Source organism: Anas acuta, chromosome 1 (genome assembly GCF_963932015.1).
Source record: "Anas acuta chromosome 1, bAnaAcu1.1, whole genome shotgun sequence".
NCBI classification, from domain to species: domain Eukaryota; kingdom Metazoa; phylum Chordata; class Aves; order Anseriformes; family Anatidae; genus Anas; species Anas acuta.
Genome location: NC_088979.1, coordinates 101,049,971 through 101,065,559, shown reverse-complemented (window position 1 = coordinate 101,065,559; position 15,589 = coordinate 101,049,971). Strand labels below are relative to the sequence as shown.

The following is a 15,589-nucleotide window of genomic DNA, read 5'->3' as shown; positions in this document are numbered from 1 at the left end:
TTTGTTTTGTTTTGTGTCATTATCACAACCATCTGGCAGGAAAAAAAAATAATATATATATATATATGTAGGCCAGGAATTTAGAGGAAATATCTGGCATGTAATTATCTTGAATATTATGATCTTTACCTGGGTTAACGAGGCAAACTGTAAAATTAGGAAGAAAACACCATAGAGACTTAAGGCAGTCAGACATCTTTCTAGAAAGTCTTGAGCAATTAGAGGGGAAAAAAAAAAAAAAAAAGTCTTGCACAAAATATATGTTGCTATATTAGAAGGAATAAATAGACTTTGGAAAACAATAGAAAAGAAGAAAAACTGGTGACATCTGATTTATCAAGACTTTAACTGCTTGAACTGTTGTGGCTTGGCTTCCTACATATGTCCTAGGCTACAAAGAAATGGCTTCTGAAGGAAGCCATTATCTTAATTTAGAGACACAGCTGTGTTAAGATGTTTCTTAAGGCTCTTAAGAAAATGAAAATATTGAATTGGGTTTTAAAAAAAGTCACATACTTTCCAGTTTGGATATTTATTAATTCCAACTGAAAAAAGTTGATCTGAAACATTTTATGAACATGAGGTTTCTCATGTAAGTAAATAAATAAATAAAGAATAAATACTACTGCTCATAAAATCATTCCACATGCACAAAGAGAGCATACAGCAAGTAGAATATAAGCAACTCAATTTGTCCAAATATATATAGTAATTATAGACAGATGAAGGAGATATTCAGTATAGCATGCAATAACCAAGGGTTGTGTTAGTATTCAGCATGATTTCCATACAGTGATAAAGGCATTGCCTAATAATAATGTAATAATTACAATAAAGTGAATGGCAAATGCCTGTATGTATCTTCAATCTATAATATTTTTCTCATTACTGAAAGCTTGCCAGAAATAACAACAACAACAAAAACAGTGAATAAAATATGCTGATTATAGTCCTGTTCTTCCTCTGCTAATATATCGAGTATCAAAGGGCAGTTTTGAGAATTTTGTATTAAAAACACATTTATTAGTACATGATTCTTCATAAACAGAATGACTATAGTACTTGGGAACACATACAGAGCCCAATGTTACCCACATGTCTGATGCTACCAAACCATGATTTGATTCAAAGATGGCAAGGATCTCAAGTTATTTGTATGATAATCTCTGGTGAATGATTTACACATATGTTTCTTTCAAAAAATACAATAAAAGATTAGTTAGCAATAAGAAATGAATGGTTAAGAGCTTACATCATACAAAGGAATGGCAGATCCATGCTATTTTTCTTAACATATCCTAGTTAGTTTAGTGTGAAGAGATACAAGTTTGCCCTTCTTTACAAAAAAGCCCACTATTTAGAGTAAAATACTTCAAAAATTTAGTGAATCCAGAAAATAATTTTTCTAAATATGTCCAAAAGTTTTAAAGTAATTTTCATTTAAAGCACAATAACTGGACAATTCTGCCACTAACAAGAATAATGTGGTTTTGGGAAACAGAAGTGTGACAAAAGTTAAGGTTAATAACTTATTAATTAGGATTAGATCAGGAATGAGTAGACCTGTGTGTGCATTAGGGTTTAAGATTTATTTGAAGATAAAAGACGCTAATCAGGAAAGAGTACATAATCATTTATCAGGAGCCAGTAGATCTGAAAAGATCTTCATCAAAGTTTTCATCTAGATTTACAGATACATACATATTTAAATGACAGCAAAGATAATACAAAGAGGGAGAGTTCATTAGTCAGTAGTTTTGTCTATTTTTTCTCCAATTTAAATTATTGATTAATGACTTGACCTCATGCAGTGGTTTAATCCTGGTAGGCGATGGAGCCCCCACACAGGTACTTGATTACTTCCCCTTAGTGGGATGAAGAATTGGAAAGGTAAAAGTTTATTAACTTGTGGACTGAGATAAAAACAGTTTACTAAGTAAAGTGAAAGCTGTGTGTGCAAGCAAAACGAAGTAAAGGAATTATTTCACTTCCCATCAGCAAGCAGATGCTCAAAGGTTTCCAGGAAAGCAGGGTTCAGTAGTGGTTACTTGGGAAGACAAACTCAATCATACCAAATGACCCTCCAGTTCCTCCTTCTTTCCTCCCCCTTTTATTGCTGAACAGAGCCTCATGTGGCGTGGGACATCCCTGGGTCAGCCTGTGTAACCTGTCCTAGCTGTGTCCTAGTGTGAGAAGTAGAAAAGTCCTGTGTAAGAATTGCTCTGCAACACCTAAAACATCAGTGTGTTATCAACAATATATTCCCATTACAAATCAAAAACACTGCACCATATCAACTACTGGGAATAAAATTAACTCTATCCCAGCCAAAGCCAGAATACCTCAACATTTTAATATATTCAGGATAAAGCTCAAATATTATGAGCAATGACTCCATTTGCTAAAATATTTTAATCTGCTTTCCATTCACATTTTGTGTTAGACGTAATATACAAATGCTGATATTAAATTATAATTTTAAAAAGATCTTGTGGATGAAGGAAGTCATAAAAATGATGCATATCCTTCATGTGCTTGCAGAGGTAAACCATTATGAAAGATTTATGCCTTGGTAAACAAAATACTTCAGCCTCCAGCACCACTAAAAACAGAACATATGGGTTCTTTATTAATTAATGAAGTAGAGCTTACAATCTCCAGCAACACAGTCATACATACACAAAATAATGTTGTTTATTCTGAAATTCTAATTACTTTAGAACCATAATTCAATTAGTATTATTGGTTCTCCAGCACTATGCTTGACATTAAGACAAGCTCTAAAAACTAGTAAATTTGAGTTAATCATTTGGTGCAATTGCTACTAATTATTTTCTGTGGCTGACCTTTGGGTTATTACATTTTAAAATGGAACTCTCATGAAATTAAAAAGCAGAATACATCTATAATGTGCTATTTATTCTAATGTGTGTATTCATTGGGTGCAACCAATATGAAACTGCATCCACATCAAATATTTATTTTACAAATTCATATTAAAATATTATGTATTTCTGTACTGTAAATCCTCAGTATATACCAAAGCTAGTTTTTAACTTTTAATATGTCTTTGTTTTTCTTATTATTATCCATTATGGTTTCAATTATTTTTATTACAGTTGCATAGATATAGTTTGAATTAATTTCAGGCAATATAAGCTCAACGTATTTTTCACTGAAAGATCTATTTTGTCAAGCCTACATAAGAACTTGGAGATAAGGAATCTTCACAGAACCACCAGAAGTGAAAGAAAAGATTGAAAGGCACTGAAAACTAACAGTGAATATTCTGGCCTACACCTACTCAGTCATGAATTTTAACTTTTCAGTAAGAAGCTGAAAAGGAAAGATTCTACTTCCTAAAGGAAGGCATCCCACCCTACAATACTTGATCTTCCACTTCCAAGCACAACATTATGATTTTTTTTCTATCCTAAATATTTTTTTCTCTCCTTTTTTTTTTTTTCTTTTTATTTTTTTCCTTTTTATAGGAAAAATATCTCTTGCTAATAATGACTTTCCTGGAAAATTTTCGAGAAAAATCCCTCAGTACAGAAACACTAAAATTAAAAGAGAAAACAAGAGAAAAACAAAACAAAACAAAAACAAAACAAGCAAACAAACAAAAACAAACAAACAAAACAACAACAACAAAAAAAAACCGCCACTTTGTTGGCAAGGATAATTTTTATGGAAGGAACAAAACTCTAGTCAATAGACAGACATGGATAGATAAATAAAACATTATTAACTTTCAAAAAACTAGTTTTTATGGCATTTTTTATGTATTACAATTATAATATAAGATTTAATTTTTTGTTATGAAAGAATTGGACATGCAGTTTTTGGAAATCCGTATTATTTCTTCCAGTGATGAAATTTGGCCCTGCATTGGTCTGAATTTTTTGTCTGTAAAAAAAGTAGGATTAGTGGAGTCCCTATTAAAATGTGTTAAAATGTGTTTTTTAAATAAATGCAAATACATTTGCACTGTAGAGGCTACTAATTTTATCTTAACAAACTTTTAAGTAGGCTTAATGCTCTGGTATATCCAGAAATTATACCCAGATCAAATCAGAGAAAGAAATCCTATCAAAAAAGCAACTTTTGTTTAGCTGAGATTCATCATTTAAATGTGTCTGTGCTCTTGATGCAGATGTACTTAAGGTGTATTAGGATTACCATAAGTAAATTTAGCAAAATAGGCAAACTAAAGATACTGCTTATTATATGGATCTGTTGAACTGGCTTCAAGTAGATCTGGAAAGATATTTTTTTCAGTTAAACAGAGTTTCATGATAAAAAACACCAACTCGGAGACCGGAATTCTGAGTTTTTGTTATCACCAGTTCAGCAAATTTTTATCAATTTCGAAACAAATTGCAGATGATCTGGAGCAGCAGTTTTCCAGTACTCGATATTAGATGTCCCTACATCTCAGAGCACTGACATGGTGCTTCACACAATTTCTTTGAAATACTGTTTTAACAGCTACAAACTGAGACTGTGCATTTATCAAACCAACTGGAGATGTGATACCACTGGGGCAACTACTGGAAATCAAGCATAGTATTTTTACAGCCTTAAAATCGTAGAAATCACAGGGACTTACTCTTTTTTTTTAATTTCTTTTTTTTTTTTTCATTGAAATATCACTTACATAATTGAAATATAGTTTACTTAACAGCAAAATAAATAAATAAATAAATAAAAATAAAGCTAACAGCCAACAAAAATAATTTATACTCTCTATAATAGTTCTTGCAGAACAATAGGTGAGAGTGCTCGCTCCTCCTTTCAAAAATTTGTTTTCTTCAGTCAGCCTCTGAGAAGACAGCAATAGTAACAGCACCTGGAGCCATTCCAACCCCCCCCAAAAAAAAGCATTATTAAACTTAAACTTCTAAAAAAAACATCCATTCAGTGTCACAGCAACTGCTGGGGGCTGAGTTTCACAACTGAGTGGGTGGCTTCTATCTTGGCAGATGGGATTTCTGATGCTTTGTCACTTCTCTAGTCATTTGCTATAGTTACCTTCTTGAGGTAACTATAGGAACATACCAATGTACTAATCCAAAGAGAAAATAAAACTAAACATGCAGCCTAAAAGATTTCATCATAACTATTTGTGTTGCTCATGGTAATACTCAACTACTCAATCAAAAAGAGGTCCCAGATTCCAGAAAATCTTATTTTTCTCATGAAACAGTAGTCTATGTTTTTTTGTTGTTGTTGTTTGTTTTGGTGTTTTTTGTTTGTTTGTTTGTTTTTTTAGTAGAGAGCTGAAAGTCTTTAAACAGAGAGAAAAATTTCACAAGAACATTCACTAGGCAGTCACAAAAAAAATAATAAAATGTAACAGTAATTATCAAACGTCCTTCAAGGTACCAGTAAAGTACAAACAGATTGAAAACATCAGTGTTTAACCATTCACCTCTTCTTTGACTCTCAGTCAAGAATTTGCACTTATTCTGGTAAATTAAAATGTTAAAGCACCTGCTTTGTCAATATACCTTAACTCTATACATTGTATAGTTAAGGCTAGTCTGAGAAGATACAGGTGTTATACCTCATTTATTCATTTAATTCACTTAATTTCTCTCTCTCTCTTTTTTTTTTTTTTTCTCCAAAAAACTTTTCAGGCCTGAGGTGCTTGAGTAAATGTCTCTCTCTTTTCAAAGCACACTTAGAAAGATGTACACACATAGGCCTTTTATATAGTTGTAAAAGTTTTTATTATTATTATTATTTTCTTTTTATTCTATTACCAAATAAAATTTTTAGTTCCAGTTCATAATGCAACACAGGTAATGGTGGAGAGAGATGGGAGGTCAGATTGTTACATCAACTCCAAGAAAATAATGAACCCAGAGTTTTAGAAAGTCACTTCTTTTTACTTCAGATTACAATCTGAAAATTTATATTCATCTTCCAATCATATAAAGCCTTCTTGAAATACAGATGTATGACCTTTATCATTACAACAAAGTGCTGCAAATACTGTCTTAATAGCCTCCCCATCTTCAAAATAATGATTTTAAAATGCTTCCTTTTTCAGGTTCTGCTGAAAGATCAAAATATCTCCTAAACCTGTTGTTTTGCACAGAAAATTTTGCTTGTGATAAACTATAATTGGGTTTTATTAAAACTTTTAAATCAGATCTAGAAAACCTTTTGCTCATCTATTCAATTGTCATCAAAAGAATAAAGTTAGGAATATACAGATACATATTTGCAAAATTTATAAATAGGCAGCAGGATTTACCTCATCAATGCAGCCTTATTTTGCAACTTTCAAAAAGGAAAAAGAAAGAATAAAAGGCAATACCCAAGTTATTTTATAATACATTTTCAGATGAATTCCAGGAAGTTCAGACTTTTCTTTAGTTCTTACATTATTAGAACACAATAAGTTAGAAAAGCTCAATACAAATTTCACAGGAGTCGCTCTTTATTAATGTCTGCTAAAAACACTAATTGGATTAAAAAAGCATATGTTCCACAGAGCTAAAACTGCATTCCATAACGTATTTAGGTACTTCAAAGACAACACCAGACAAAGAAGTTTGATTCAATGTAGCATCAAATGTTTTTGACTTCACCACAAATGTTGCTTGAATGCTTCATAAGATGTTGTGTAACCTAACTCTTTAAAATGATCATATGTGCACATACATGTATGTGACTACTATATACGTAAATACATACATGGACAAATTAATGAGATTCTGGCAACTCCAAGAGTTGTATTCCACCACATCATTGAGACTACTCTATCTCGTTACAATAATAGACTAACCATCCTCCTGGCAGGGTGGATTTATACAGAGATCTATGAAAAACAATACAACAAAGATGTAACTGAAATGTTTTCTTACCTTTAGTACTATCAGCTTCTAAAGGTATTCTGTAAGACAAGATTTTCACATTAATTATCAATATTCATTTTCTTATTTATCCAAGAAATCAGAAAACATATTGATACAATTACTGAATACAACTCAAAGGTTATCCCCATGGACCAGAGAGGGACCAGAACAGGATAGCAGGGTAAGTACTGTCTTGGTAGCACACAGTAGCTAACAACTACTTCCTTAGGAGTAACATAAATATCTCATACAAACTGCCCTTCTTTGAACGTGACTACTACCATTCTGGTCAATCTGAAAGACATTGCAAGTTCTTAGTTATCCCGACTTCTCTTCTACATATACACAGGAACTAAAAATAACTGGTACTTCTTGTGCACTTTCTGTTGGCTCAGAACATGAATCTGAACCCTCACTTACTAATCATTGATACTGTCAAATCCAACACCTATACGGAACTTTTAATTTCAGGGAAAGGACTGCTGTAATTAAAATAGTGTGAGCACAGGTTGTTCCCACTAGCTGTGAGGTCTTTGCTTGTTAAGGGTTTTCCTTACCATTACTACTTGGCACCTATGGCATCAGATATAAAAACATCATAATTTTTAACACCTAATTAAGCAGTGTTTAATCAGGTGATATTAGTCATAGTGGTAGCCATTAAAAATAAAAAGGGATCAAGAGATTTATGATAATAGTGTTCCAATTAAGCCTCAGCCACTGCTATTCACTGGACTAAGTCAGCAGATATCCCAGAGAGGCATCCCAGTAAAGCAGCTAGTGTAATTAAATGGAATAATTTATATATTGTATTATATTGTATTTTATGATAATGAGAAGATTAAATATTGGCTTATCTGCATACTGGCTTTTCTGATGGACTGTGATGGAAAGCAATACTTATGTTTTTATTCCATGTGGTTTTTAACATTTTAACCTATGCATGAATGACATGGAACCAATGTCTGATGGATTTGGCAGAAGTTAGGCAAAGTATAAACAACTATGGTGTAAAAACAAAGAAAAGAAAAATAAACATCCAAAGATTCAAGCTATGATCAAGAATGATAAAGAGACAGAAATCACAGACCATAATTTACTTTCAAACACCTAATGAGAGGATTTCAGTGAAAAAAAAAAAAAAAAAAAAAAATCACTTGAAGAAATATTGGGAATTTGGAAACAAAGACAGATAATGTACTATGAAAATAATTTATAAAAATCAGGAAAATATTGTAGAGTTGTCCTATGGGGGATATATCATAGAATCACAGAATGGCCTGGGTTGAAAAGGACCTTCAAGATCATCTAGTTTCAACCCCCTGCTCTGGTTGCCAACCACTAGAGCAGGCTGCCCAGAGGCGCATCCAGCCTGGTCTTGAATGCCTCCAGGGATGGGGCATCTGCAACCTCTCTGGGCAACCTCTTCCAGTGCCTCACCATCCTCTGAGGGAAATTCTTTCTCCTAATTTCTAAACTAAATCTGCCATGTCTTAGTTTAAAACCATTCCCACCTGTCCTATCACTATCAATACATGTAAACAGGCATTCCCCCTCCTTTTTATACGCTCTCTTCAAGTACTGGAAGGCCGCAATGAAGTCTCCCTGGAGTCGTCTCTTCTCCAAGCTAAACAAGCCCAGTTCCCTCAATCCTTCTGCATACGAGAGGTACCTCTGATCATCTTAGTGGACCTCCTCTGGACCCATTAAAAGAGCTCCACATCCTTCTTGTGCTGGGGGTCCCAGGCCTGCATGCCGTATTCAAGGTAGGGTTTCACAAGACCAGAATAGAGGGAGACAGTCACCTCCTTCTCCCTACTGGCCACCCCTTTTTTAATGCAGCCCAGGACATAGTTGGCCTTCCGGGCAGTAAGCATGTACTGCTGGCTCATGTCCAGCTTCTTGTAGAGCAGGAGCCCCAAGTCCTTCACCGCAGTTCTTCTTCTCCCAGTCTATATAAATATCTGGGATTGCCCCAGCCCAGGTGCAACACCTTGCACTTGGCCTTGTTGAACCTCATTAGGTTCTCATGGGCCCACTCCTCCAGCCTGTCCAGGTCCCTTTGGATGGCATCCCTTCCTTCTATTGTGTTGCTCATCTTGGTGTCATCTGCAAACTTGTTGAGGTTGCACTTGATTCCATTGTCTATGTCATTGATAAAGATGTTGAAGGGCACCAAGACTGACCCCTGAGGGACAGTATATGGAGAGTAAGTGACTGGTGAGAAGAGTGCACAAATCTCTGTAGTGCCAGATGACACTAAGACATTGCAATTATCTAAATATATATCTTGATAGATTTTCTATTTTCTCTGATGAAATATATATTTTTTATTAAAACAGCTATTCTGTAGTTATTGATGATAGTGGTAAAAAAGCATAGAGATAGAAAGAGCCTTTCATCTACAGCCTTTCACCTACAGAAAAAAAAAGTTACCTCAAGTCATTCTTGTGCATTCTTAAGAGTATAATTCTTGAAGCAGAACTGCAAACCAAAGAACTAGTACAAGGGGAATAAAGGGGAATAATCACTTCCCTCAATCCACAGCCTACATGCCTGCTATTGAAGATGCTTTCAACCTGTATCCCTGCACTACTGATTCCTGCTCAACTGACCATCCTTAGGGCCTTTGTCACAAAGCTGCTCCCTGCCCAATCAAGAACGAGCCTGAAATCACCACCAAAGGTTTCCCCTTCCCTATGGCAGGACATTTTATCTTTCCTTGCCGAATGTTACGTTTCCTGTTGGCCTATTCCTCCAGGTCCCACTTAATAGAAAGGAACCCAGCCCTGTCCTCCTGAAGCAATATGAATTGCTTCCCCAGTGTGCTGTCATCCAAAAAAAAAAAAAAAAAAAAAAAAAGGGGTTGACATTGACTTCTATCTGCTCTTCCATGTCAACATAAGATCATAAGATATCGGACAGGTCCCAAGGCAGATCCATGCACTCCTCCATTTGTAAACATCCTCCAGGTAAATGACAAATCATTAGCCTCTATCTAGCCTTTCACAATACTGTTTCAGCCAGTTTTTCCCTTTATCTTGACTCTGCTGTTCCATCTTGGGTGAAACATCAGAAACTTTGCTAAAATTAAGGTAGACAACATCTACTGGCCTAACTTCACCCAAATCTTCAGTCATTTCCATAGGGAAGGAAATTACATGTATCAAAGTACACTTTAACAAAGCACACTTGCTTTGGGATTTCTCAACATATCCCTGATAGAATCTTCTTTTACTACTGGCAGTTAGTTCCTCTTGTCCTTGAACCCCAATTTCCAGGTTCATCTTGTCCTTGAATCCCCAATTTTCTGGGATTTCTAGTCAGTGAAGAATAACACAAAAAATGCTTGTGTTGAACTCTAGTCCCACCCCACCCCACCTTTTTTTTTTTTTTTTCCTCCCCTCAGATTGTGGGTACTTGTGCACATACAATTGAAGTGTCTTATAATAGAAGATAAACAGAATCTCAGCAAAGGTGCAGTGATACTCAAAGTCATTTTTACCTGAAAATATATCATTTTATTGAGGAGTTTTCAAACTGAGGTTTTAAAAACAGATACCAACCCCTAGAACATTCTATTGACTCTTGTTTATTCTTGAAATGTCAAGGGAGTTGCTCAAACTTTGAGGAAGTTATCTTCAAATTTAACAGCTCCTAATGTGCCACATACCTCTTCACACTCCAAAATTAACCTGGCACACATAATCCCTGCATGCTTAAACTCCCTATAAAGCATTCAGTGTAGATGTGCTCAAGTCCAGAGAGTCTTATTTTTTGACTCTCATTGAAATTTTTGGCTCACATTCAGAAAACTGGGAAATACTTTGCTAATCATTATGCTTCATTAACAGCAAAAGTACGTAGACTTGCAATGAAATCCATGCCAATTAAACTGATTTTATATATATTTAAATGTTTATTTTTTAAGTATAAAAATGTTCAAATAAGCTGGGCTTACTCATATTAGTAATGACACGTTTTCACCAAAATAATTATTTCAAATTTGAAGGCATAATTTTTAAGCTACAGGAATACAGAAAAACACAGATATTAGAGCTGAAGGAAATAATATGTATCATGAAGATTTTCTAGATTTTTCATTGCAAGTCTGATGTTTTTGTATAGACATCTATGGATGAACATGCATCTTACTAAATCCAGTAATTTTTATGGTAAAATTTGGGTTTAGAACATGTTCAGTGCTGAAAATTATTATTATTATTTTTTTTTTTCATTGTAGGACTCCAATGGAGATCACTTTCTAGCTGAGAACTGGATAACTGACATTTTGGCAAGAGTTCTGGTCGCAGTCACAAGTAGGTGTTTCAAACAATAAACTTATTTTCTATTTTAGGGATAACAGTGAATTCACATTTAGTGCTAAGCTTTTTCCCAATTTGCTTATCTTTGAGAAAGAATATGAAGGTCACAAAGTCACTTCAAGTTAGATTCAAGCAGGTAAACATTGCATTGTTTGTGTAGAATAACCACTAACACCTGTAAATATACTTGATTATCATAATAGAGGTTGGGTTTCCAGAGGGCGAAAAAACATGTCAGTGGTGTTAAAAACTTCTTAAACCTAAAATAAAGAAGAAACTCTACAATATACCTCATGGAAGACTACAACCTTATTCTGAGTAACTCTTTTAGTATTCAATAAAGACTGACATCTTATACAATCTTACTTTAATTTTATTATGTTTGTGGGTTTTGTTTGTTTGTTTAAGGGTAGATATATTAAATATTTCCTGAAGGCAAGTTTAGCTACTGTTAAATTCTGAATTGAAGATCAAATCCCAGTAACAGTAAAAGTAACAAGTACAAAACACACACAAAAAGTAGTTTTAATTTAATAGTATATACATTATACTATGTTATGTATAAAAGTATATAAAAGTGTCCATTCTTCCTTACATGGAAAAAAAAGCTGAGGTAAATTCCAAATATAATTAAAACAAATTTCAATATCAAATTTCATTATCATATTCAAATATTATATTATCATTATCATAAAAAATCAATACTGGGCCTATTTAGTTTTTTATTTCTTGCTCTCATCTGAAGTAAACAATCTTTCAGGATGTATTAGCCATAGCTAATACTAATACTAATAAGCTAATACTTATGCATAGTACGGAACAACCTTAATGCTGCATTAAATGCATGTAAATGCTGCACGTTAAATCACATCTCAAGGGCAAGATGTAAACTACATAAAAGAAGAAAAGGGGCAGATTGAAAAGTTGAAAAACATAAATCATACAGTGAAGAACTCATCTAGAACAACCTGCTTTGGAACAGATCTAAATGATTTCTCATGAATTTTTATAATGATAACATATCCAAGATTAATCTCTCCATCCTTTGAAAGTCTGAGGTATGTCACTATGAATAGACTTGGTTACTCGATCTTATCTGCCCTTTGGAATACACATTTTTGTGTATTCACTTCCCAGACACTATATCAAATAAAAAATACCACCTGGAATAATGTTCCAGATGCAATTCACTGTATTCTCTTAAGACGTGTTGAAACTGATCTGCTACCTAAAGAGGAAAAGGTTATTTTCTAAAAAGGTCTGTATGTATTAATGTATAATCAATGAAGGACTAAAGAATGTGCGTTCTAAGTCCAAGGCATAGTCATTACTCATTAAGTAACCTGAGACAGCTTAGTATTCATATGAAGATAACTTTCACAGTAATGTTACCAAATTTTAAGCATCTAATATACATGTAATTTAAACAGCAGGATAGGTTATCAGTTAACGTTGGCTCCTAAACATTTATATTGGCATTTAAATCAATATAGTAGTTATTTAGAATATAGCTATTTTCATCTGACAGGATTTAGAAAAGAGTTATATATACTTATTTGAGTAATAAAGTGAGCCTGCTGTACCATTTGATATGAATTTGAATGAACACGGAGAAAAAGATGTTTACATACAAAAAAGCTGATTTCTTTTTTAATAAAATGAAAGAGAATATTTCATTTTTATACATAACAAGCAGAAATCTCCCTTTGTAAAATCACTGTAGAATGTTTTATCTTTCACAAATTATTCTTTCTGGAACTCACATTGTTGCTGGTAGCTGCATTATGAGTTGGATGGAACTTGCAGCTTTAGAAAGATTAATCGTTTGAAAGAAATCTGATTTTTCTAATACATTCTTTCTTTCCTCCCCCAACATGCTAGTACACTCCCTAACTCTCTTGATATCTTGAAGAAAGACAATTACAACTTGAATTATTAAATAAACACTGATTTATCACAAAACCTCTAATGGAGTTTCATTGATCTCCAATTTATAACAGCAATATATCACCTAGGCCCAACAAGGGTTTGGCCCCATAAAACAGAAGTGAATACTGATATACTAAATATATCATTTCAGGGAAAAAAAAATGCAGATACTTTAACTTACTGAGGCTGATTCTTGCTATACACTGAAGATTCAAGGTCACTTTCAGAATAGAACATATAGTCTAACTACTACACATCTGAGTTGTCAAAATGCAAAGTCTGAGCACTCGAGTAGGACAGCATCTGAAAACAAGTGTTAATGATTGGCACTGATTAACTAAAGCATCTGACAGATAAGAATCAATTTAGAATACAATCAGCTTCCGTTTCTAGAAGCTTTTCTATTTCTTGGCTTCAGAGGATGAATGAAAAGCAAAACCTTGAAGAAACATGAGGTTCATACTTAGCTGATGTTATTTTTGACTTTTTTTTTCTATTGCAAATAATGTAAACAAATAATAATAAAGATTAAGTTACATGCAAGCTCAAAAAAGAGAAGGAAATGTTATAGTAAAAAAAATAAAATATTTGAATGCCATTGGCATTCTTTCTCTTAGACTCCTAAATACATTCTTAATATATTTTAATATTTTTTATTATATGTATACCAAATAGTCTGACGCTTACCATGATATTTTTGTGCAGTGGAACTAGCATAGAATTTCTTTAGAACTGGGTTTGCAGCAAACATAGACTTTTTATTTATTTGTTTGTTTGTTTGTTTGTTTATTTTCCCAGCCACATGCATTCAGACAGAGCTCTAATTCAAGCTGTAGCTCGAGATCCATATCTAATTCAAGCCAACAAATAAAGTAGTTACACACAACTTGAAATACTGGACAGAGTAAAATTATAGTGCTCATTGGCAAACTTGATTTATTAAAATTTAATACACAGAAGTGTGCTGATTTTTATATTTACCTTCTGCATAATGACTTTACATCATCAAAACTTTATCTTCAATTCTATAGAAAAATGAAATCTGCAGGATTTCATTTTGACATTTTGCCAGCTACTTACCAAACTGCTAAGGTGAATGATCTATTTGGCACTATTTACGTTATTGCAGGTCCACTGACAGAAGTACCCTAGAATTTCAAAAAGAGCTCTTAAATCTTGTCAGTTCCAAGCTTAACAACAAGGTCTTATAATTATATCTCCTAAGAATACAATAACATGGCATATGTTTAAAAGTAATCAGTATTTCCACAAAGAATTCATCACAGATTTTGTTGACAATAATATAGTACTAATAAATGTACAAGTGAAATTAAAGTGCACAAAAAAAAGTCCTTGTAGTAGCCACTGTATGAAGACTAAAACATGCTGTCCGTGCAGTCTGGACAAGTAGACTGTCTGACTAAGGAAGATAACTTCTTAAAATAGCTGATGCAAGGGATTTCCTCATGACGATGATGCTTGAGAGTTTTCTGAAATAGCAAAAGGCTGAATACATCTAGCTGCAAATATATGTGTAGACACATATCATACAGGTTTCCACTGACTGACTCCAATTTTGCAATCCCTTCAGTTCATACGAAAATCAGAGGTGACAATCTCAACTACTTATATTCAAGAGAGTTTTAGGACAACCTAATGAAAAATATGGACAAGAAAATAATGTTTATATTTGGATTTGAACTTAATTTATGGCATGTTTCTTATTCAAATGTGAATCAGAATAGGATCATGTGTATTCCTGTGTAGACATCAAAGTACTGACACATTCATTTTATGAATGTGTCAATATTTCTGACAGCAAAAGTTCTACTGTTTTCTGCATACCTGTTCCCACCCATTTCCTGAGGAATAATAAATATGTCAAGAAACTCATATCAAAGAATTAAACTAATGTAGATCAGCTTTTTTCAGACTGAGCTATCTGAAAAATTTATACTTCTCCAAAGAAGTACAGTTAACTTGTATTTAAAAAGCATTTAATATTAGTGCTTCAAAGTACAGAAAATAAAGTGAAAGACTAATTTTATAAATCTAAAAGTCAAAACCATGGTAGAATTACCCTATGTATTACTATGCAACTATTTTTATTGCCACTAAAATAATGAAGAAACATTTTTTTTTCCTAGTTCTTCAATCACTGATACATTTTCAAGAATTTAAAAGCATTTGTTTTGGTTACAATTGATAATGTAAAAATGTAATGTAATTTGTTGTTTAATGCATTTGTTGTTTAATGTAGTTTAGCAAGAAAAATTTACATGTACAGCTGGGATCTCTCTGAGTCTAACACAATTGCCAGGTTTGGATAAGGAGAGAAGAAAATGAAGCTAATGTAATAGTACTCATGATTTTTATTGCTTACAAACCAAAATCTTTTATTCTGAGAGATGATAACCATAGTTAGAATGAAATCTTCTATTTGTTTGTTTTTGTTTTTTGTTTTTG

The 15,589-nt window shown here is 33.3% G+C and overlaps 1 long non-coding RNA gene across 1 annotated transcript; it reads right to left on the bottom strand.

Annotated features, from left to right (window-relative positions):
- Positions 1-693: 693 nt before the first annotated feature.
- Positions 694-13,396, bottom strand: LOC137850201 (uncharacterized). Its single transcript, XR_011092350.1, has 3 exons — positions 13,305-13,396; positions 6,879-6,907; positions 694-2,183 (listed from the first exon to the last, which is right to left on the bottom strand). It is a non-coding gene; the product is annotated as an uncharacterized lncRNA (long non-coding RNA).
- Positions 13,397-15,589: the final 2,193 nt, after the last annotated feature.